The sequence below is a fragment of the Leiobunum rupestre genome, chromosome 11 (assembly GCF_980474605.1).
Source record: "Leiobunum rupestre chromosome 11, qqLeiRupe1.1.hap1, whole genome shotgun sequence".
Classification (NCBI taxonomy): domain Eukaryota; kingdom Metazoa; phylum Arthropoda; class Arachnida; order Opiliones; family Sclerosomatidae; genus Leiobunum; species Leiobunum rupestre.
This window is the reverse complement of record NC_143394.1, coordinates 15,509,396-15,527,364: the sequence shown is the minus strand read 5'-3', so window position 1 is coordinate 15,527,364 and position 17,969 is coordinate 15,509,396. Positions and strand designations below refer to the sequence as shown.

The following is a 17,969-nucleotide window of genomic DNA, read 5'->3' as shown; positions in this document are numbered from 1 at the left end:
TTATCGGTCGATAGCTCAGTTGGTAGAGCGGTTTACTGCAGAGAGCGATTGACAAAATTGTCCACAGGTCGCTGGTTCAAATCCGGTTCGGCGGATGTATTTCATCGTTAATAATATTGTTTACTTATATTTAAAAATAATTTCAAGCTCCTCATCCGTCGATAGCTCAGTTGGTAGAGCGGTGGACTGTAGTAGGCGATTGAAAAAGTTATCCATAGGTCGTTGGGTCAAAACCGGCACGACGGAAATTTTCATCGTTTATAATATTGTTTACTTATATTTAAATATAATCTCACGCTTTGTATCCGTCGATAGCTCAGTTGGTAGAGCGGTGGACTGTAGTGGGCCATTAACAAAGTTATCCATAGGTCGCTGGTTCAAATCCGGCTCGGCGGATGTTTTTCATCGTTAATAATATTGTTTACTTATATTTAAATATAATTTTACGCTCCTCATCCGTCGTTAGCTCAGTTGGTAGAGCGGTGGACTGTAGAGGGCGATTAACAAAATATCCATAGTTTGCTGGTTCAAATCCGGCTCGACGGACATTTTTTTCATCGTTTATAATATTGATTATTTGAATTAAAAAATCATTTCGTGGTTTTTGTCGGTCGATAGCTCAGTTGGTAGAGCGGTGGACTGTAGAGGGCGAATGACAAAGTTATCCACAGGTCGCTGGTTCAAATCCAGCTCGGCGGATGTGTTTCATCGTTAATAATATTGTTTACTTATATTTAAATATAATTTCACGCTCCTCATCCGTCGATAGCTCAGTTGGTAGAGCGGTGGACTGTAGTGGGCGATTGACAAAGTTATCCATAGGTCGCTGGTTCAAATCCGGCTCGACGGAAATTTTCATCGTTTATAATATTGTTTACTTGTATTTAAATATAATTTCACGCTTTTTATCCGTCGATAACTCAGTTGGTAGAGCGGTGGACTGTAGTGGGCAATTAACAAAGTTATCCATAGGTCGCTTGTTCAAATCCGGCTCGACGGACATTTTTTTATCGTTTAAAATATTAATTAATTGAATTAAAATATAATTTCACGCTCCTCATCCGTCGATAGCTCAGTTGGTAGAGCGGTGGACTGTAGAGAGCGCTTGACAAAGTTACCCATAGGTCCCTGGTTCAAATCCGGCTCGACGGAAATTTTCATCGTTTATGATATTGATTATTTGAATTAAAAAATCATTTCGCGGTTTGTATCGGTCGATAGCTCAGTTGGTATAGCGGTGGACTGTAGAGGGCGAGTGACAAAGTTGTCCACAAGTCGCTGGTTCAAATCCGGCTCGGCGGATGTTTTTCATCGTTTATAATATTGTTTACTTATATTTAAATAAAATTTCACGCTTTTTATCCGTCGATAGCTCAGTTGGTAGAGCGGTGGACTGTAGAGGGCGTTTGACAAAGTTATCCATAGGTCGCTGGTTCAAATCTGGCTCGACGGACATTTTTCATTACAACATAAATTCAGGCTCCTCATCCGTCGATAGCTCAGTTGGTAGAGCGGTGGACTGTAGTGGGCGATTGACAAAGTTATCCATAGGTCGCTGGTTCAAATCCGGCTCGACGGAAATTTTCATCGTTTATAATATTGTTTACTTGTATTTAAATATAATTTCACGCTTTTTATCCGTCGATAGCTCAGTTGGTAGAGCGGTGGACTGTAGAGGGCGTTTGACAAAGTTATCCATAGGTCGCTGGTTCAAATCTGGCTCGACGGACATTTTTCATTACAACATAAATTCACGCTCCTCATCCGTCGATAGCTCAGTTGGTAGAGCGGTGGACTGTAGTGGGCGATTGACAAAGTTATCCATAGGTCGCTGGTTCAAATCCGGCTCGACGGAAATTTTCATCGTTTATAATATTGTTTACTTGTATTTAAATATAATTTCACGCTTTTTATCCGTCGATAACTCAGTTGGTAGAGCGGTGGACTGTAGTGGGCAATTAACAAAGTTATCCATAGGTCGCTTGTTCAAATCCGGCTCGACGGACATTTTTTTATCGTTTAAAATATTAATTAATTGAATTAAAATATAATTTCACGCTCCTCATCCGTCGATAGCTCAGTTGGTAGAGCGGTGGACTGTAGAGAGCGCTTGACAAAGTTACCCATAGGTCCCTGGTTCAAATCCGGCTCGACGGAAATTTTCATCGTTTATGATATTGATTATTTGAATTAAAAAATCATTTCGCGGTTTGTATCGGTCGATAGCTCAGTTGGTATAGCGGTGGACTGTAGAGGGCGAGTGACAAAGTTGTCCACAAGTCGCTGGTTCAAATCCGGCTCGGCGGATGTTTTTCATCGTTTATAATATTGTTTACTTATATTTAAATAAAATTTCACGCTTTTTATCCGTCGATAGCTCAGTTGGTAGAGCGGTGGACTGTAGTGGGCGATTGACAAAGTTATCCATAGGTCGCTGGTTCAAATCCGGCTCGACGGAAATTTTCATCGTTTATAATATTGTTTACTTGTATTTAAATATAATTTCACGCTTTTTATCCGTCGATAACTCAGTTGGTAGAGCGGTGGACTGTAGTGGGCAATTAACAAAGTTATCCATAGGTCGCTTGTTCAAATCCGGCTCGACGGACATTTTTTTATCGTTTAAAATATTAATTAATTGAATTAAAATATAATTTCACGCTCCTCATCCGTCGATAGCTCAGTTGGTAGAGCGGTGGACTGTAGAGAGCGCTTGACAAAGTTACCCATAGGTCCCTGGTTCAAATCCGGCTCGACGGAAATTTTCATCGTTTATGATATTGATTATTTGAATTAAAAAATCATTTCGCGGTTTGTATCGGTCGATAGCTCAGTTGGTATAGCGGTGGACTGTAGAGGGCGAGTGACAAAGTTGTCCACAAGTCGCTGGTTCAAATCCGGCTCGGCGGATGTTTTTCATCGTTTATAATATTGTTTACTTATATTTAAATAAAATTTCACGCTTTTTATCCGTCGATAGCTCAGTTGGTAGAGCGGTGGACTGTAGTGGGCGTTTGACAAAGTTATCCATAGGTCGCTGGTTCAAATCTGGCTCGACGGACATTTTTCATTACAACATAAATTCAGGCTCCTCATCCGTCGATAGCTCAGTTGGTAGAGCGGTGGACTGTAGAGAGCGATTGACAAAGTTATCCATAGGTCGCTGGTTCAAATCCGGCTCGACGGACATTTTTTTCATCGTTTATAATATTAATTAATTGAATTAAAATATAATTTCACGCTCCTCATCCGTCGATAACTCAGTTGGTAGAGCGGTGGACTGTAGAGAGCGATTGACAAAGTTATCCATAGGTCGCTGGTTCAAATCCGGCTCGACGGAAATTTTCATCGTTTATAATATTGTTTACTTATATTTAAATAAAATTTCACGCTTTTTATCCGTCGATAGCTCAGTTGGTAGAGCGGTGGACTGTAGAGGGCGTTTGACAAAGTTATCCATAGGTCGCTGGTTCAAATCTGGCTCGACGGACATTTTTCATTACAACATAAATTCAGGCTCCTCATCCGTCGATAGCTCAGTTGGTAGAGCGGTGGACTGTAGAGAGCGATTGACAAAGTTATCCATAGGTCGCTGGTTCAAATCCGGCTCGACGGACATTTTTTTCATCGTTTATAATATTAATTAATTGAATTAAAATATAATTTCACGCTCCTCATCCGTCGATAACTCAGTTGGTAGAGCGGTGGACTGTAGAGAGCGATTGACAAAGTTATCCATAGGTCGCTGGTTCAAATCCGGCTCGACGGAAATTTTCATCGTTTATAATATTTATTACTTATATTTAAATATAATTTCGCTCTTCTTATCCGTCGATAGCTCAGTTGGTAGAGCGGTGGACTGTAGAGGGCGTTTGACAAAGTTATCCATAGGTCGCTGGTTCAAATCCGGCTCGACGGACATTATTTTCATTGTTTATAATATTAAATAATTCAATTTAAATATAATTTCACGCTCCTCAGCCGTCGATTGCTCAGTTGGTAGAGTGGTGGACTGTAGAGGGCGATTAACAAAATATCCATAGTTTGCTGGTTCAAATCCGGCTCGACGGACATTTTTTTCATCGTTTATAATATTAATTAATTGAATTAAAATATAATTTCACGCTCCTCATCCGTCGATAACTCCGTTGGTAGAGCGGTGGACTGTAGAGGGCTTTTGACAAAGTTATCCATAGGTTGCTGGTTCAAATCCGACTCGACGGATATTTTTCATCGTTTATAATATTGTTCACTTATATTTAAATTTAATTTCACTCTCCTCATCCGTCGATAGCTCAGTTGATAGAGCGGTGGACTGTAGCGGGCGATTAACAAAGTTATCCATAGGTCGCTGGTTCAAATCCGGCTCGACGGACATTTTTTTCATCGTTTATAATATTAAATAATTGAATTTAAATATAATTTCACGTTCCTTATCCGTCGATAGCTCAGTTGGTAGAGCGGTGGACTGTAGAGGGCGATTAACAAAGTTATCCATAGGTCGCTGGTTCAAATCCGGCTCGACGGACATAATTTTCATCGTTTATAATATTAAATAATTGAATTTAAATATAATTTCACTCTCCTCAACCGTCGATAGCACAGTTGGTAGAGCGGTGGACTGTAGAGGGCGAGTGGCAGAGTTATCCAGAAGTCGGTGGTTCAAATCTGGCTCGACGGACATTTTTCATTACAACATAATTTCACGCTCCTCATCCGTCGATAGCTCAGTTGGTAGAGCGGTCGACTGTAGAGGGCGATTGACAAAGTTATCCATAGGTCGCTGGTTCAAAACCGCTCGACGGACATTTTTTTCATTGTTTATAATATTAAATAATTCAATTTAAGTATAATTTCACGTTCCTTATCCGTCGATAGCTCAGTTGGTAGAGCGGTGGACTGTAGAGGGCGATTAACAAAGTTATCCGTAGGTCGCTGGTTCAAATCAGGCTCGACGGTCATTTTTTTCATCGTTTATAATATTAAATAATTGAATTTAAGTATAATTTCACGTTCCTTATCCGTCGATAGCTCAGTTGGTAGAGCGGTGGACTGTAGAGGGCGATTAACAAAGTTATCCGTAGGTCGCTGGTTCAAATCAGGCTCGACGGTCATTTTTTTCATCGTTTATAATATTAAATAATTGAATTTAAATATAATTTCACGTTCCTTATCCGTCGATAGCTCAGTTGGTAGAGCGGTGGACTGTAGAGGGCGATTAACAAAGTTATCCATAGGTCGCTGGTTCAAATCCGGCTCGACGGACATTATTTTCATCGTTTATAATATTAAATAATTGAATTTAAATATAATTTCACTCTCCTCAACCGTCGATAGCACAGTTGGTAGAGCGGTGGACTGTAGAGGGCGAGTGGGAGAGTTATCCAGAAGTCGGTGGTTCAAAACCGCTCGACGGACATTTTTTTCATTGTTTATAATATTAAATAATTCAATTTAAATATAATTTCACGCTCCTCATCCGTCGATAGCTCAGTTGGTAGAGCGGTGGACTGTAGAGGGCGAGTGACAGAGTTGTCCAGAAGTCGGTGGTTCAAATCTGGCTCGACGGACATTTTTATTACAACATAATTTCACGCTCATCTAACGTCGATAGCTCAGTTGGTAGAGCGGTGGACTGTAGAGGGCGATTAACAAAGTTATCCATAGGTCGCTGGTTCAAATCCGGCTCGACGGACGTTTTTTTCATCGTTTATAATATTAAATAATTGAATTTAAATATAATTTCACGCTCCTCATCCGTCGATTGCTCAGTTGGTAGAGCGGTGGACTGTAGAGGGTGATTAACAAAGTTATCCATAGTTCGCTGGTTCAAATCCGGCTCGACCTACATTTTTTTCATCGTTTATAATATTAAATAATTGAATTTAAATATAATTTCATGCTCCTCAGCCGTCGATAGCTCAGTTGGTAGAGCGGTGGACTGTAGAGTGCGAGTTACAAAGTTATCCATAGGTCGCTGGTTCAAATCCGGCTTGACGGATATTTTTCATCGTTAATAATATATATTGTTCACTTATATTTAAATTTAATATCACCTACTGATCCGTCGATAGCTCAGTTGATAGAGCGGTGGACTGTAGCGGGCGATTAACAAAGTTATCCATAGGTCGCTGGTTCAAATCCGGCTCGACTTACATTTTTTACATCGTTTATAATATTAATTAATTGAATTACAACATAATTTCTCGTTTCTCACCCTTCGATAGCTCAGTTGGTAGAGCGGTGGACTGTAGAGGGTGATTAACAAAGTTATCCATAGTTCGCTGGTTCGAATCCGGCTCGACCTACATTTTTTTCATCGTTTATAAAATTAAATAATTGAATTTAAATATAATTTCATGCTCCTCAGCCGTCGATAGCTCAGTTGGTAGAGCGGTGGACTGTAGAGTGCGAGTTACAAAGTTATCCATAGGTCGCTGGTTCAAATCCGGCTCGACGGATATTTTTCATCGTTAATAATATATATTGTTCACTTATATTTAAATTTAATATCACCTACTGATCCGTCGATAGCTCAGTTGATAGAGCGGTGGACTGTAGCGGGCGATTAACAAAGTTATCCATAGGTCGCTGGTTCAAATCCGGCTCGACTTACATTTTTTTCATCGTTTATAATATTAAATAATTGAATTTAAGTATAATTTCACGTTCCTTATCCGTCGATAGCTCAGTTGGTAGAGCGGTGGACTGTAGAGGGCGATTAACAAAGTTATCCATAGGTCGCTGGTTCAAATCCGGCTCGACGGACATTATTTTCATCGTTTATAATATTAAATAATTGAATTTAAATATAATTTCACTCTCCTCAACCGTCGATAGCACAGTTGGTAGAGCGGTGGACTGTAGAGGGCGAGTGAGAGAGTTATCCAGAAGTCGGTGGTTCAAAACCGCTCGACGGACATTTTTTTCATTGTTTATAATATTAAATAATTCAATTTAAATATAATTTCACGCTCCTCATCCGTCGATAGCTCAGTTGGTAGAGCGGTGGACTGTAGAGGGCGAGTGACAGAGTTGTCCAGAAGTCGGTGGTTCAAATCTGGCTCGACGGACATTTTTATTACAACATAATTTCACGCTCATCTAACGTCGATAGCTCAGTTGGTAGAGCGGTGGACTGTAGCGGGTGATTAACAAAGTTATCCATAGGTCGCTGGTTCAAATCCGGCTCGACGGACGTTTTTATCATCGTTTATAATATTAAATAATTGAATTTAAATATAATTTCACGCTCCTCATCCGTCGATTGCTCAGTTGGTAGAGCGGTGGACTGTAGAGGGTGATTAACAAAGTTATCCATAGTTCGCTGGTTCAAATCCGGCTCGACCTACATTTTTTTCATCGTTTATAATATTAAATAATTGAATTTAAATATAATTTCATGCTCCTCAGCCGTCGATAGCTCAGTTGGTAGAGCGGTGGACTGTAGAGTGCGAGTTACAAAGTTATCCATAGGTCGCTGGTTCAAATCCGGCTCGACGGATATTTTTCATCGTTTATAATATATATTGTTCACTTATATTTAAATTTAATATCACCTACTGATCCGTCGATAGCTCAGTTGATAGAGCGGTGGACTGTAGCGGGCGATTAACAAAGTTATCCATAGGTCGCTGGTTCAAATCCGGCTCGACTTACATTTTTTTCATCGTTTATAATATTAAATAATTGAATTTAAGTATAATTTCACGTTCCTTATCCGTCGATAGCTCAGTTGGTAGAGCGGTGGACTGTAGAGGGCGATTAACAAAGTTATCCATAGGTCGCTGGTTCAAATCCGGCTCGACGGTCATTTTTTTCATCGTTTATAATATTAAATAATTGAATTTAAATATAATTTCACGTTCCTTATCCGTTGATAGCTCAGTTGGTAGAGCGGTGGACTGTAGAGGGCGATTAACAAAGTTATCCATAGGTCGCTGGTTCAAATCCGGCTCAACGGACATTATTTTCATCGTTTATAATATTAAATAATTGAATTTAAATATAATTTCACTCTCCTCAACCGTCGATAGCACAGTTGGTAGAGCGGTGGACTGTAGAGGGCGAATGGGAGAGTTATCCAGAAGTCGGTGGTTCAAAACCGCTCGACGGACATTTTTTTCATTGTTTATAATATTAAATAATTCAATTTAAATATAATTTCACGCTCCTCAGCCGTCGATTGCTCAGTTGGTAGAGCGGTGGACTGTAGAGGGCGAGTGACAAAGTTATCCATAGGTCGCTGGTTCAAATCCGGCTCGACGGACATTTTTTTCATCGTTTATAATATAAAATAATTGAATTTAAATATAATTTCACGCTCCTCATCCGTCGATAGCTCAGTTGGTAGAGCGGTGGACTGTAGAGGGCGAGTGACAGATTTGTCCAGAAGTCGGTGGTTCAAATCTGGCTCGACGGACATTTTTATTACAACATAATTTCACGCTCATCTAAGTCGATAGCTCAGTTGGTAGAGCGGTGGACTGTAGCGGGTGATTAACAAAGTTATCCATAGGTCGCTGGTTCAAATCCGGCTCGACGGACGTTTTTTTCATCGTTTATAATATTAAATAATTGAATTTAAATATAATTTCACGCTCCTCATCCGTCGATTGCTCAGTTGGTAGAGCGGTGGACTGTAGAGGGTGATTAACAAAGTTATCCATAGTTCGCTGGTTCAAATCCGGCTCGACCTACATTTTTTTCATCGTTTATAATATTAAATAATTGAATTTAAATATAATTTCATGCTCCTCAGCCGTCGATAGCTCAGTTGGTAGAGCGGTGGACTGTAGAGTGCGAGTTACAAAGTTATCCATAGGTCGCTGGTTCAAATCCGGCTCGACGGATATTTTTCATCGTTTATAATATATATTGTTCACTTATATTTAAATTTAATATCACCTACTGATCCGTCGATTGCTCAGTTGGTAGAGCGGTGGACTGTAGAGGGTGATTAACAAAGTTATCCATAGGTCGCTGGTTCAAATCCGGCTCGACGGATATTTTGCATCGTTTATAATATTGTTCACTTATATTTAAATTTAATATCACTTACTCATCCGTCGATAGCTCAGTTGATAGAGCGGTGGACTGTAGCGGGCGATTAACAAAGTTATCCATAGGTCGCTGGTTCAAATCCGGCTCGACTTACATTTTTTTCATCGTTTATAATATTAAATAATTGAATTTAAATATAATTTCACGTTCCTTATCCGTCGATAGCTCAGTTGGTAGAGCGGTGGACTGTAGAGGGCGATTAACAAAGTTATCCATAGGTCGCTGGTTCAAATCCGGCTCGACGGACATTATTTTCATCGTTTATAATATTAAATAATTGAATTTAAATATAACTTCACTCTCCTCAACCGTCGATAGCACAGTTGGTAGAGCGGTGGACTTTAGAGGGCGAGTGGCAGAGTTATCCAGAAGTCGGTGGTTCAAATCTGGCTCGACGGACATTTTTCATTACAACATAATTTCACGCTCCTCATCCGTCGATAGCTCATTTGGTAGAGCGGTCGACTGTAGAGGGCGATTAACAAAGTTATCCATAGGTCGCTGGTTCAAATCCGGCTCGACTTACATTTTTTTCATCGTTTATAATATTAAATAATTGAATTTAAGTATAATTTCACGTTCCTTATCCGTCGATAGCTCAGTTGGTAGAGCGGTGGACTGTAGAGGGCGATTAACAAAGTTATCCATAGGTCGCTGGTTCAAATCCGGCTCGACGGTCATTTTTTTCATCGTTTATAATATTAAATAATTGAATTTAAATATAATTTCATGCTCCTCAGCCGTCGATAGCTCAGTTGGTAGAGCGGTGGACTGTAGAGGGCGAGTGACAAAGTTATCCATAGGTCGCTGGTTCAAATCCGGCTCGAAGGATATTTTTCATCGTTTATAATATTGTTCACTTATATTTAAATTTAATTTCACGCTTCGCATCCGTCGATAGCTCAGTTGGTAGAGCGGTGGACTGTAGAGGGCGGTTAACAAAGTTATCCATGGGTCGCAGGTTCAAATCCGGCTAGACGGACATTTTTTCATCGTTTATAATATTAATTAATTGAATTACAACATAATTTCTTGGTTCTCAACCTTCGATAGCTCAGTTGGTAGAGCGGTGGACTGTAGCGGGCGATTAACAAAGTTATCCATAGATCGCTGGTTCAAATCCGGCTCGACGGACGTTTTTTCATCGTTTATAATATTAAATAATTGAATTTAAATATAATTTCATGCTCCTCAGCCGTCGATAGCTCAGTTGGTAGAGTGGTGGACTGTAGAGTGCGAGTTACAAAGTTATCCATAGGTCGCTGGTTCAAATCCGGCTCGACGGATATTTTTCATCGTTTATAATATTGTTCACTTATATTTAAATTTAATTTCACTCTCCTCATCCGTCGATAGCTCAGTTGATAGAGCGGTGGACTTTAGAGGGCGATTAACAAAGTTATCCAAAGGTCACTGGTTCAAAGCCGACTCGACGGACCTGTAGATGGCTTTTGACAAAGTAATCCATAGGTTGCTTGTTCAAATCCGGCTCGACGGATATTTTTCATCGTTTATAATATTGTTCACTTATATTTAAATTTAATTTCACTCTCCTCATCCGTCGATAGCTCAGTTGATAGAGCGGTGGACTGTAGCGGGCGATTAACAAAGTTATCCATAGGTCGCTGGTTCAAATCCGGCTCGACGGACTTTTTTTTCATCGTTTATAATATTAAATAATTGAATTTAAATATAATTTCACGCTCCTTATCCGTCGATAGCTCAGTTGGTAGAGCGGTGGACTGTAGAGGGCGATTAACAAAGTTATCCATAGGTCGCTGGTTCAAATCCGGCTCGACGGACATTATTTTCATCGTTTATAATATTAAATAATTGTATTTAAATATAATTTCACTCTCCTCAACCGTCGATAGCACAGTTGGTAGAGCGGTGGACTGTAGAGGGTGAGTGGCAGAGTTATCCAGAAGTCGGTTTTCAAATCTGGCTCGACGGACATTTTTCATTACAACATAATTTCACCCTCCTCATCCGTCGATAGCTCAGTTGGTAGAGCGGTGGACTGTAGAGGGCGAGTGACAAAGTTATCCATAGGTCGCTGGTTCAAATCCGGCTCGACGGACATTTTTTTCATCGTTAATAATATTAAATAATTGAATTTAAATATAATTTCACGCTCCTCATCCGTCGATAGCTCAGTTGGTAGAGCGGTGGACTGTAGAGGGCGAGTGACAGAGTTATACAGAAGTCGGTGGTTCAAATCTGGCTCGACGGACATTATTTTCATCGTTTATAATATTAAATAATTGAATTTAAATATAATTTAACTCTCCTCAACCGTCGATAGCACAGTTGGTAGAGCGGTGGACTGTAGAGGTCGAGTGACAGAGTTATCCATAGGTCGCTGGTTCAAATCTGGCTCGACGGACATTTTTTTTATCGTTTATAATATTAAATAATTGAATTTAAATATAATTTTATGCTTTTCAGCCGTCGATAGCTCAGTTGGTAGAGCGGTGGACTGTAGAGTGCGAGTTACAAAGTTATCCATAGGTCACTGGTTCAAATCCGGCTCGACGGATATTTTTCATCGTTTATAATATTGTTCACTTATATTTAAATTTAATTTCACTCTCCTCATCCGTCGATAGCTCAGTTGGTAGAGCGGTGGACTGTAGAGGTTATTAACAAAGTTATCCATAGTTCGCTGGTTCAAATCCGGCTCGACCTACATTTTTTTCATCGTTTATAATATTAAATAATTGAATTTAAATATAATTTCATGCTCCTCAGCCGTCGATAGCTCAGTTGGTAGAGCGGTTGACTGTAGAGTGCGAGTTATAAAGTTATCCATAGGTCGCTGGTTCAAATCCGGCTCGACGATATTTTTCATCGTTTATAATATTGTTCACTTATATTTAAATTTAATTTCACTCTCCTCATCCGTCGATAGCTCAGTTGATAGAGCGGTGGACTGTAGAGGGCGATTAACAAAGTTATCCAAAGGTCACTGGTTCAAAGCCGACTCGACGGACCTGTAGAGGGCTTTTGACAAAGTTATCCATAGGTTGCTGGTTCAAATCCGGCTCGACGGATATTTTTCATCGTTTATAATATTGTTCACTTATATTTAAATTTAATTTCACTCTCCTCATCCGTCGATAGCTCAGTTGATAGAGCGGTGGACTGTAGAGGGCGATTAACAAAGTTATCCATAGGTCACTGGTTCAAATCCGGCTCGACGGACATTTTTTTCATCGTTTATAATATTAAATAATTGAATTAAAAATAATTTAACGCTCCTCATCCTTCGGTAGCTCAGTTGGTAGAGCGGTGGACTGTAGAGGGCGATTAACAAAGTTATCCATAGGTCGCTGGTTCAAATCCGGCTCGACGGACATTATTTTCATCGTTTATAATATTAAATAATTGAATTTAAATATAATTTCACTCTGCTCAACCGTCGATAGCACAGTTGGTAGAGCGGTGGACTGTAGAGGGCGAGTGGCAGAGTTATCCAGAAGTCGGTGGTTCAAATCTGGCTCGACGGACATTTTTCATTACAACATAATTTCACGCTCCTCATCCGTCGATAGCTCGGTTGGTAGAGCGGTCGACTGTAGAGGGCGATTGACAAAGTTATCCATAGGTCGCTGGTTCAAAACCGCTCGACGAACATTTTTTTCATTGTTTATAATATTAAATAATTCAATTTAAATATAATTTCACGCTCCTCAGCCGTCGATTGCTCAGTTGGTAGAGCGGTGGACTGTAGAGGGCGAGTGACAAAGTTATCCATAGGTCGCTGGTTCAAATCCGGCTCGACGGACATTTTTTTCATCGTTTATAATATTAAATAATTGAATTTAAATCTAATTTCACGCTCCTCATCCGTCGATTGCTCAGTTGGTAGAGCGGTGGACTGTAGAGGGCGATTGACAAAGTTATCCATAGGTCGCTGGTTCAAATCTGGCTCGACGGACATTTTTATTACAACAAAATTTCACACTTCTCATCCGTCGATAGCTCAGTTGGTAGAGCGGTCGACTGTAGAGGGCGATTGACAAAGTTATCCATAGGTCGCTGGTTCAAAACCGGCTCGACGGACATTATTTTCATTGTTTATAATATTAAATAATTCAATTTAAATATAATTTCATTCTCCTCAGCCGTCGATCGCTCAGTTGGTAGAGCGGTGGACTGTAGAGGGCGAGTGACAAAGTTATCCATAGGTCGCTGGTTCAAATCTGGTTCGACGGATGTTTTTCATCGTTAATAATATTGTTTACTTATATTTAAATAAAATTTCTCGTTTCCCACCCGTCGATAGCTCAGTTGGTAGAGAGGTGGACTGTAGAGGGTGATTAACAAAGTTATCCATAGTTCGCTGGCTCAAATCCGGCTCGACCTACATTTTTTACATCGTTTATAATATTAATTAATTGAATTACAACATAATTTCTCGTTTCTCACCCTTCGATAGCTCAGTTGGTAGAGCGGTGGACTGTAGAGGGCGATTAACAAAGTTATCCATAGGTCGCTGGTTCAAATCCGGCTCGATGGACATTATTTTCATCGTTTATAATATTAAATAATTGAATTTAAATATAATTTCACTTTCCTCAACAGTCGATAGCTCAGTTGGTATAGCGGTTGACTGTAGAGGGCGAGTGGCAGAGTTATCCAGAAGTCGGTGGTTCAAATCTGGCTCGACGGACATTTTTCATTACAACATAATTTCACGCTCCTCATCCGTCGATAGCTCAGTGGGTAGAGCGGTCGACTGTAGAGGGCGATTGACCAAGTTATCCATAGGTCACTGGTTCAAAACCGGCTCGACGGACATTTTTTTCATTGTTTATAATATTAAATAATTCAATTTAAATATAATTTCACTTTCCTCAACAGTCGATAGCTCAGTTGGTAGAGCGGTGGACTGTAGAGGGCGAGTGACAGAGTTATCCAGAAGTCGGTGGTTCAAATCTGGCTCGACGGACATTTTTATTACAACATAATTTCACGCTCATCATCCGTCGATAGCTCAGTTGGTAGAGCGGTGGACTGTAGAGGGCGATTAACAAAGTTATCAATAGGTCGCTGGTTCAAATCCGGCTCGACGGACATTTTTCATCGTTTATAATATTAATTAATTGAATTACAACATAATTTCCTGTTTCTCACCCTTCGATAGCTCAGTTGGTAGAGCGGTGGACTGTAGAGGGCGATTGACAAAGTTATCCATAGGTCGCTGGTTCAAAACCGGCTCGACGGACATTTTTTTCATCGTTTATAATATTAAATAATTGAATTTAAATATAATTTCACGCTCCTCATCCGTCGATTGCTCAGTTGGTAGAGCGGTGGACTGTAGAGAGCGATTGACAAAGTTATCCATAGGTCGCTGGTTCAAATCCGGCTCGACGGAAATTTTCATCGTTTATAATATTGATTACTTATATTTAAATATAATTTCGCTCTTCTTATCCGTCGATAGCTCAGTTGGTAGAGCGGTGGACTGTAGAGGGCGTTTGACAAAGTTATCCATAGGTCGCTGGTTCAAATCCGGCTCGACGGACATTATTTTCATTGTTTATAATATTAAATAATTCAATTTAAATATAATTTCACGCTCCTCAGCCGTCGATTGCTCAGTTGGTAGAGTGGTGGACTGTAGAGGGCGATTAACAAAATATCCATAGTTTGCTGGTTCAAATCCGGCTCGACGGACATTTTTTTCATCGTTTATAATATTAATTAATTGAATTAAAATATAATTTCACGCTCCTCATCCGTCGATAACTCCGTTGGTAGAGCGGTGGACTGTAGAGGGCTTTTGACAAAGTTATCCATAGGTTGCTGGTTCAAATCCGACTCGACGGATATTTTTCATCGTTTATAATATTGTTCACTTATATTTAAATTTAATTTCACTCTCCTCATCCGTCGATAGCTCAGTTGATAGAGCGGTGGACTGTAGCGGGCGATTAACAAAGTTATCCATAGGTCGCTGGTTCATATCCAGCTCGACGGACATTTTTCATCGTTTATAATATTAATTAATTGAATTACAACATAATTTCTCGTTTCTCACCCTTCGATAGCTCAGTTGGTAGAGCGGTGGACTGTAGAGGGCGATTGACAAAGTTATCCATAGGTCGCTGGTTCAAAACCGGCTCGACGGACATTTTTTTCATCGTTTATAATATTAAATAATTGAATTTAAATATAATTTCACGCTCCTCATCCGTCGATTGCTCAGTTGGTAGAGCGGTGGACTGTAGAGGGCGATTGACAAAGTTATCCATAGGTCGCTGGTTCAAATCTGGCTCGACGGACATTTTTCATTAAAACATAATTTCACGCTCCTCATCCGTCGATAGCTCAGTTGGTAGAGCGGTGGACTGTAGAGGGCGATTAACAAAGTTATCCATAGGTCGCTGGTTCAAATCCGGCTGGACGGACATTTTTTGCATCGTTTATAGTATTAAATAATTGAATTTAAATATAATTTAAAGCTCCTCATCCGTCGATAGCTCAGTTAGTAGAGCGGTGGACTGTAGAGGGCGATTAACAAAGTTATCCATAGGTCGCTGGTTCAAATCCGGCTCGACGGACATTTTTCATCGTTTATAATATTAATTAATTGAATTACAACATAATTTCACGCTCCTCATCCGTCGATAGCTCAGTTGGTAGAGCGGTGGACTGTAGAGGGCGATTAACAAAGTTATCCATAGGTCGCTGGTTCAAATCCGGCTTGACGGACATTATTTTCATCGTTTATAATATTAACTAATTGAATGTAAATATAATTTCACATTCCTCAACAGTCGATAGCTCAGTTGGTAGAGCGGTTGACTGTAGAGGGCGAGTGGCAGAGTTATCCAGAAGTCGGTGGTTCAAATCGGGCTCGACGGACATTTTTCATTACAACATAATTTAACGCTCCTCATCCGTCGATAGCTCAGTTGGTAGAGCGGTGGACTGTAGAGGGCGATTAACAAAGTTATCCATAGGTCGCTGGTTCAAATCCGGCTGGACGGACATTTTTTGCATCGTTTATAGTATTAAATAATTGAATTTAAATATAATTTAAAGCTCCTCATCCGTCGTTAGCTCAGTTGGTAGAGCGGTGGACTGTAGAGGGCGAGTGACAGAGTTATCCATAAGTCGGTGGTTCAAATCCGGCTCGACGGACATTTTTTTCGTCGTTTTTAATATTAAATAATTGAATTTAAATATAATTTCACGCTCCTCATCCGTCGATAGCACAGTTGGTAGAGCGTTGGACTGTAGAGGGCGAGTGGCAGAGTTATCCAGAAGTCGGTCGTTCAAATCTGGCTCGACGTACATTTTTCATTACAACAAAATTTCACGCTCCTCATCCGTCGATAGCTCAGTTGGTAGAGCGGTCGACTGTAGAGGGCGATTGACAAAGTTATCCATAGGTCGCTGGTTCAAATCCAGCTCGACGGACATTTTTCATCGTTTATAATATTAATTAATTGAATTACAACATAATTTCTCGTTTCTCACCCTTCGATAGCTCAGTTGGTAGAGCGGTGGACTGTAGAGGGCGATTGACAAAGTTATCCATAGGTCGCTGGTTCAAAACCGGCTCGACGGACATTTTTTTCATCGTTTATAATATTAAATAATTGAATTTAAATATAATTTCACGCTCCTCATCCGTCGATTGCTCAGTTGGTAGAGCGGTGGACTGTAGAGGGCGAATGGCAGAGTTATCCAGAAGTCGGTGGTTCAAATCGGGGTCGACGGACATTTTTCATTACAACATAATTTAACGCTCCTCATCCGTCGATAGCTCAGTTGGTAGAGCGGTGGACTGTAGAGGGCGATTAACAAAGTTATCCATAGGTCGGTGGTTCAAATCCGGCTCGACGGACACTTTTTTCGTCGTTTTTAATATTAAATATTTGAATTTAAATATTATTTCACGCTCCTCATCCGTCGATAGCTCAGTTGGTAGAGCGGTGGACTGTAGAGGGCGATTAACAAAGTTATCCATAGGTCGCTGGTTCAAATCCGGCTCGACGGACATTATTTTCATCGTTTATAATATTCAATAATTGAATTTAAATATAATTTCACTCTCCTCCTCCGTCGATAGCTCAGTTGGTAGAGCGGTGGACTGTAGAGGGCGAGTGGCAGAGTTATCCAGAAGTCGGTGGTTCAAATCGGGCTCGACGGACATTTTTCATTACAACATAATTTAACGCTCCTCATCCGTCGATAGCTCAGTTGGTAGAGCGGTGGACTGTAGAGGGCGATTAACAAAGTTATCCATAGGTCGCTGGTTCAAATCCGGCTGGACGGACATTTTTTGCATCGTTTATAGTATTAAATAATTGAATTTAAATATAATTTAAAGCTCTTCATCCGTCGTTAGCTCAGTTGGTAGAGCGGTGGACTGTAGAGGGCGACTGACAGAGTTATCCAGAAGTCGGTGGTTCAAATCTGGCTCGTCGGACATTTTTCATTACATCATAATTTCACGCTCCTCGTCCATCAATATCTCAGTTGGCAGAGCGGTGGACTGTAGAGGGCGATTAACAAAATATCCATAGTTTGCTGGTTGAAATCCGGCTCGACGGACATTTTTTTCATCGTTTATAATATTAATTAATTGAATTAAAATATAAATTCACGCTCCTCATCCGTCGATTGCTCAGTTGGTAGAGCGGTGGACTGTAGAGGGCGATTGACAAAGTTATCCATAGGTCGCTGGTTCAAATCCGGCTCGACGGACATTATTTTCATCGTTTATAATATTAAATAATTGAATTTAAATATAATTTCACTCTCCTCAACCGTCGATAGCTCAGTTGGTAGAGCGGTGGACTGTATAGGGCGAGTGGCAGAGTTATCCAGAAGTCGGTGGTTCAAATCGGGCTCGACGGACATTTTTCATTACAACTTAATTTAAC

At 40.2% G+C, this 17,969-nt stretch overlaps 33 non-coding genes across 33 annotated transcripts; all 33 read left to right on the top strand.

Moving 5' to 3' along the window:
• The first annotated feature begins 305 nt into the window (after positions 1-305).
• Positions 306-396, top strand: TRNAY-GUA (transfer RNA tyrosine (anticodon GUA)). The gene is given in 2 exon segments: positions 306-342; positions 361-396. It is a non-coding gene; the product is annotated as a tRNA-Tyr (tRNA).
• A 363-nt stretch (positions 397-759) lies between these two features.
• Positions 760-850, top strand: TRNAY-GUA (transfer RNA tyrosine (anticodon GUA)). The gene is given in 2 exon segments: positions 760-796; positions 815-850. It is a non-coding gene; the product is annotated as a tRNA-Tyr (tRNA).
• Positions 851-1,488: 638 nt separating this feature from the next.
• TRNAY-GUA (transfer RNA tyrosine (anticodon GUA)) lies at positions 1,489-1,579 on the top strand. Its single transcript is given in 2 exon segments — positions 1,489-1,525; positions 1,544-1,579. It is a non-coding gene; the product is annotated as a tRNA-Tyr (tRNA).
• Positions 1,580-1,764: 185 nt separating this feature from the next.
• Positions 1,765-1,855, top strand: TRNAY-GUA (transfer RNA tyrosine (anticodon GUA)). The gene is given in 2 exon segments: positions 1,765-1,801; positions 1,820-1,855. It is a non-coding gene; the product is annotated as a tRNA-Tyr (tRNA).
• A 512-nt stretch (positions 1,856-2,367) lies between these two features.
• Positions 2,368-2,458, top strand: TRNAY-GUA (transfer RNA tyrosine (anticodon GUA)). The gene is given in 2 exon segments: positions 2,368-2,404; positions 2,423-2,458. It is a non-coding gene; the product is annotated as a tRNA-Tyr (tRNA).
• A 638-nt stretch (positions 2,459-3,096) lies between these two features.
• On the top strand, positions 3,097-3,187 carry TRNAY-GUA (transfer RNA tyrosine (anticodon GUA)). The gene is given in 2 exon segments: positions 3,097-3,133; positions 3,152-3,187. It is a non-coding gene; the product is annotated as a tRNA-Tyr (tRNA).
• A 338-nt stretch (positions 3,188-3,525) lies between these two features.
• On the top strand, positions 3,526-3,616 carry TRNAY-GUA (transfer RNA tyrosine (anticodon GUA)). Its single transcript is given in 2 exon segments — positions 3,526-3,562; positions 3,581-3,616. It is a non-coding gene; the product is annotated as a tRNA-Tyr (tRNA).
• Positions 3,617-3,828: 212 nt separating this feature from the next.
• On the top strand, positions 3,829-3,919 carry TRNAY-GUA (transfer RNA tyrosine (anticodon GUA)). The gene is given in 2 exon segments: positions 3,829-3,865; positions 3,884-3,919. It is a non-coding gene; the product is annotated as a tRNA-Tyr (tRNA).
• Positions 3,920-4,437: 518 nt separating this feature from the next.
• TRNAY-GUA (transfer RNA tyrosine (anticodon GUA)) lies at positions 4,438-4,528 on the top strand. Its single transcript is given in 2 exon segments — positions 4,438-4,474; positions 4,493-4,528. It is a non-coding gene; the product is annotated as a tRNA-Tyr (tRNA).
• Positions 4,529-5,174: 646 nt separating this feature from the next.
• Positions 5,175-5,265, top strand: TRNAY-GUA (transfer RNA tyrosine (anticodon GUA)). Its single transcript is given in 2 exon segments — positions 5,175-5,211; positions 5,230-5,265. It is a non-coding gene; the product is annotated as a tRNA-Tyr (tRNA).
• A 339-nt stretch (positions 5,266-5,604) lies between these two features.
• On the top strand, positions 5,605-5,695 carry TRNAY-GUA (transfer RNA tyrosine (anticodon GUA)). The gene is given in 2 exon segments: positions 5,605-5,641; positions 5,660-5,695. It is a non-coding gene; the product is annotated as a tRNA-Tyr (tRNA).
• Positions 5,696-5,910: 215 nt separating this feature from the next.
• Positions 5,911-6,001, top strand: TRNAY-GUA (transfer RNA tyrosine (anticodon GUA)). The gene is given in 2 exon segments: positions 5,911-5,947; positions 5,966-6,001. It is a non-coding gene; the product is annotated as a tRNA-Tyr (tRNA).
• Positions 6,002-6,370: 369 nt separating this feature from the next.
• Positions 6,371-6,461, top strand: TRNAY-GUA (transfer RNA tyrosine (anticodon GUA)). The gene is given in 2 exon segments: positions 6,371-6,407; positions 6,426-6,461. It is a non-coding gene; the product is annotated as a tRNA-Tyr (tRNA).
• Positions 6,462-6,677: 216 nt separating this feature from the next.
• TRNAY-GUA (transfer RNA tyrosine (anticodon GUA)) lies at positions 6,678-6,768 on the top strand. Its single transcript is given in 2 exon segments — positions 6,678-6,714; positions 6,733-6,768. It is a non-coding gene; the product is annotated as a tRNA-Tyr (tRNA).
• A 339-nt stretch (positions 6,769-7,107) lies between these two features.
• TRNAY-GUA (transfer RNA tyrosine (anticodon GUA)) lies at positions 7,108-7,198 on the top strand. The gene is given in 2 exon segments: positions 7,108-7,144; positions 7,163-7,198. It is a non-coding gene; the product is annotated as a tRNA-Tyr (tRNA).
• Positions 7,199-7,413: 215 nt separating this feature from the next.
• TRNAY-GUA (transfer RNA tyrosine (anticodon GUA)) lies at positions 7,414-7,504 on the top strand. The gene is given in 2 exon segments: positions 7,414-7,450; positions 7,469-7,504. It is a non-coding gene; the product is annotated as a tRNA-Tyr (tRNA).
• Positions 7,505-7,720: 216 nt separating this feature from the next.
• TRNAY-GUA (transfer RNA tyrosine (anticodon GUA)) lies at positions 7,721-7,811 on the top strand. Its single transcript is given in 2 exon segments — positions 7,721-7,757; positions 7,776-7,811. It is a non-coding gene; the product is annotated as a tRNA-Tyr (tRNA).
• Positions 7,812-7,873: 62 nt separating this feature from the next.
• On the top strand, positions 7,874-7,964 carry TRNAY-GUA (transfer RNA tyrosine (anticodon GUA)). Its single transcript is given in 2 exon segments — positions 7,874-7,910; positions 7,929-7,964. It is a non-coding gene; the product is annotated as a tRNA-Tyr (tRNA).
• Positions 7,965-8,761: 797 nt separating this feature from the next.
• On the top strand, positions 8,762-8,852 carry TRNAY-GUA (transfer RNA tyrosine (anticodon GUA)). The gene is given in 2 exon segments: positions 8,762-8,798; positions 8,817-8,852. It is a non-coding gene; the product is annotated as a tRNA-Tyr (tRNA).
• A 366-nt stretch (positions 8,853-9,218) lies between these two features.
• Positions 9,219-9,309, top strand: TRNAY-GUA (transfer RNA tyrosine (anticodon GUA)). The gene is given in 2 exon segments: positions 9,219-9,255; positions 9,274-9,309. It is a non-coding gene; the product is annotated as a tRNA-Tyr (tRNA).
• A 341-nt stretch (positions 9,310-9,650) lies between these two features.
• Positions 9,651-9,741, top strand: TRNAY-GUA (transfer RNA tyrosine (anticodon GUA)). Its single transcript is given in 2 exon segments — positions 9,651-9,687; positions 9,706-9,741. It is a non-coding gene; the product is annotated as a tRNA-Tyr (tRNA).
• A 62-nt stretch (positions 9,742-9,803) lies between these two features.
• On the top strand, positions 9,804-9,894 carry TRNAY-GUA (transfer RNA tyrosine (anticodon GUA)). Its single transcript is given in 2 exon segments — positions 9,804-9,840; positions 9,859-9,894. It is a non-coding gene; the product is annotated as a tRNA-Tyr (tRNA).
• Positions 9,895-10,258: 364 nt separating this feature from the next.
• On the top strand, positions 10,259-10,349 carry TRNAY-GUA (transfer RNA tyrosine (anticodon GUA)). The gene is given in 2 exon segments: positions 10,259-10,295; positions 10,314-10,349. It is a non-coding gene; the product is annotated as a tRNA-Tyr (tRNA).
• Positions 10,350-10,774: 425 nt separating this feature from the next.
• TRNAY-GUA (transfer RNA tyrosine (anticodon GUA)) lies at positions 10,775-10,865 on the top strand. Its single transcript is given in 2 exon segments — positions 10,775-10,811; positions 10,830-10,865. It is a non-coding gene; the product is annotated as a tRNA-Tyr (tRNA).
• Positions 10,866-11,052: 187 nt separating this feature from the next.
• TRNAY-GUA (transfer RNA tyrosine (anticodon GUA)) lies at positions 11,053-11,143 on the top strand. Its single transcript is given in 2 exon segments — positions 11,053-11,089; positions 11,108-11,143. It is a non-coding gene; the product is annotated as a tRNA-Tyr (tRNA).
• Positions 11,144-11,511: 368 nt separating this feature from the next.
• TRNAY-GUA (transfer RNA tyrosine (anticodon GUA)) lies at positions 11,512-11,602 on the top strand. The gene is given in 2 exon segments: positions 11,512-11,548; positions 11,567-11,602. It is a non-coding gene; the product is annotated as a tRNA-Tyr (tRNA).
• Positions 11,603-13,494: 1,892 nt separating this feature from the next.
• On the top strand, positions 13,495-13,585 carry TRNAY-GUA (transfer RNA tyrosine (anticodon GUA)). Its single transcript is given in 2 exon segments — positions 13,495-13,531; positions 13,550-13,585. It is a non-coding gene; the product is annotated as a tRNA-Tyr (tRNA).
• Positions 13,586-14,505: 920 nt separating this feature from the next.
• TRNAY-GUA (transfer RNA tyrosine (anticodon GUA)) lies at positions 14,506-14,596 on the top strand. Its single transcript is given in 2 exon segments — positions 14,506-14,542; positions 14,561-14,596. It is a non-coding gene; the product is annotated as a tRNA-Tyr (tRNA).
• Positions 14,597-15,391: 795 nt separating this feature from the next.
• TRNAY-GUA (transfer RNA tyrosine (anticodon GUA)) lies at positions 15,392-15,482 on the top strand. Its single transcript is given in 2 exon segments — positions 15,392-15,428; positions 15,447-15,482. It is a non-coding gene; the product is annotated as a tRNA-Tyr (tRNA).
• A 213-nt stretch (positions 15,483-15,695) lies between these two features.
• On the top strand, positions 15,696-15,786 carry TRNAY-GUA (transfer RNA tyrosine (anticodon GUA)). The gene is given in 2 exon segments: positions 15,696-15,732; positions 15,751-15,786. It is a non-coding gene; the product is annotated as a tRNA-Tyr (tRNA).
• A 188-nt stretch (positions 15,787-15,974) lies between these two features.
• Positions 15,975-16,065, top strand: TRNAY-GUA (transfer RNA tyrosine (anticodon GUA)). Its single transcript is given in 2 exon segments — positions 15,975-16,011; positions 16,030-16,065. It is a non-coding gene; the product is annotated as a tRNA-Tyr (tRNA).
• A 924-nt stretch (positions 16,066-16,989) lies between these two features.
• Positions 16,990-17,080, top strand: TRNAY-GUA (transfer RNA tyrosine (anticodon GUA)). The gene is given in 2 exon segments: positions 16,990-17,026; positions 17,045-17,080. It is a non-coding gene; the product is annotated as a tRNA-Tyr (tRNA).
• Positions 17,081-17,268: 188 nt separating this feature from the next.
• On the top strand, positions 17,269-17,359 carry TRNAY-GUA (transfer RNA tyrosine (anticodon GUA)). Its single transcript is given in 2 exon segments — positions 17,269-17,305; positions 17,324-17,359. It is a non-coding gene; the product is annotated as a tRNA-Tyr (tRNA).
• Positions 17,360-17,969: the final 610 nt, after the last annotated feature.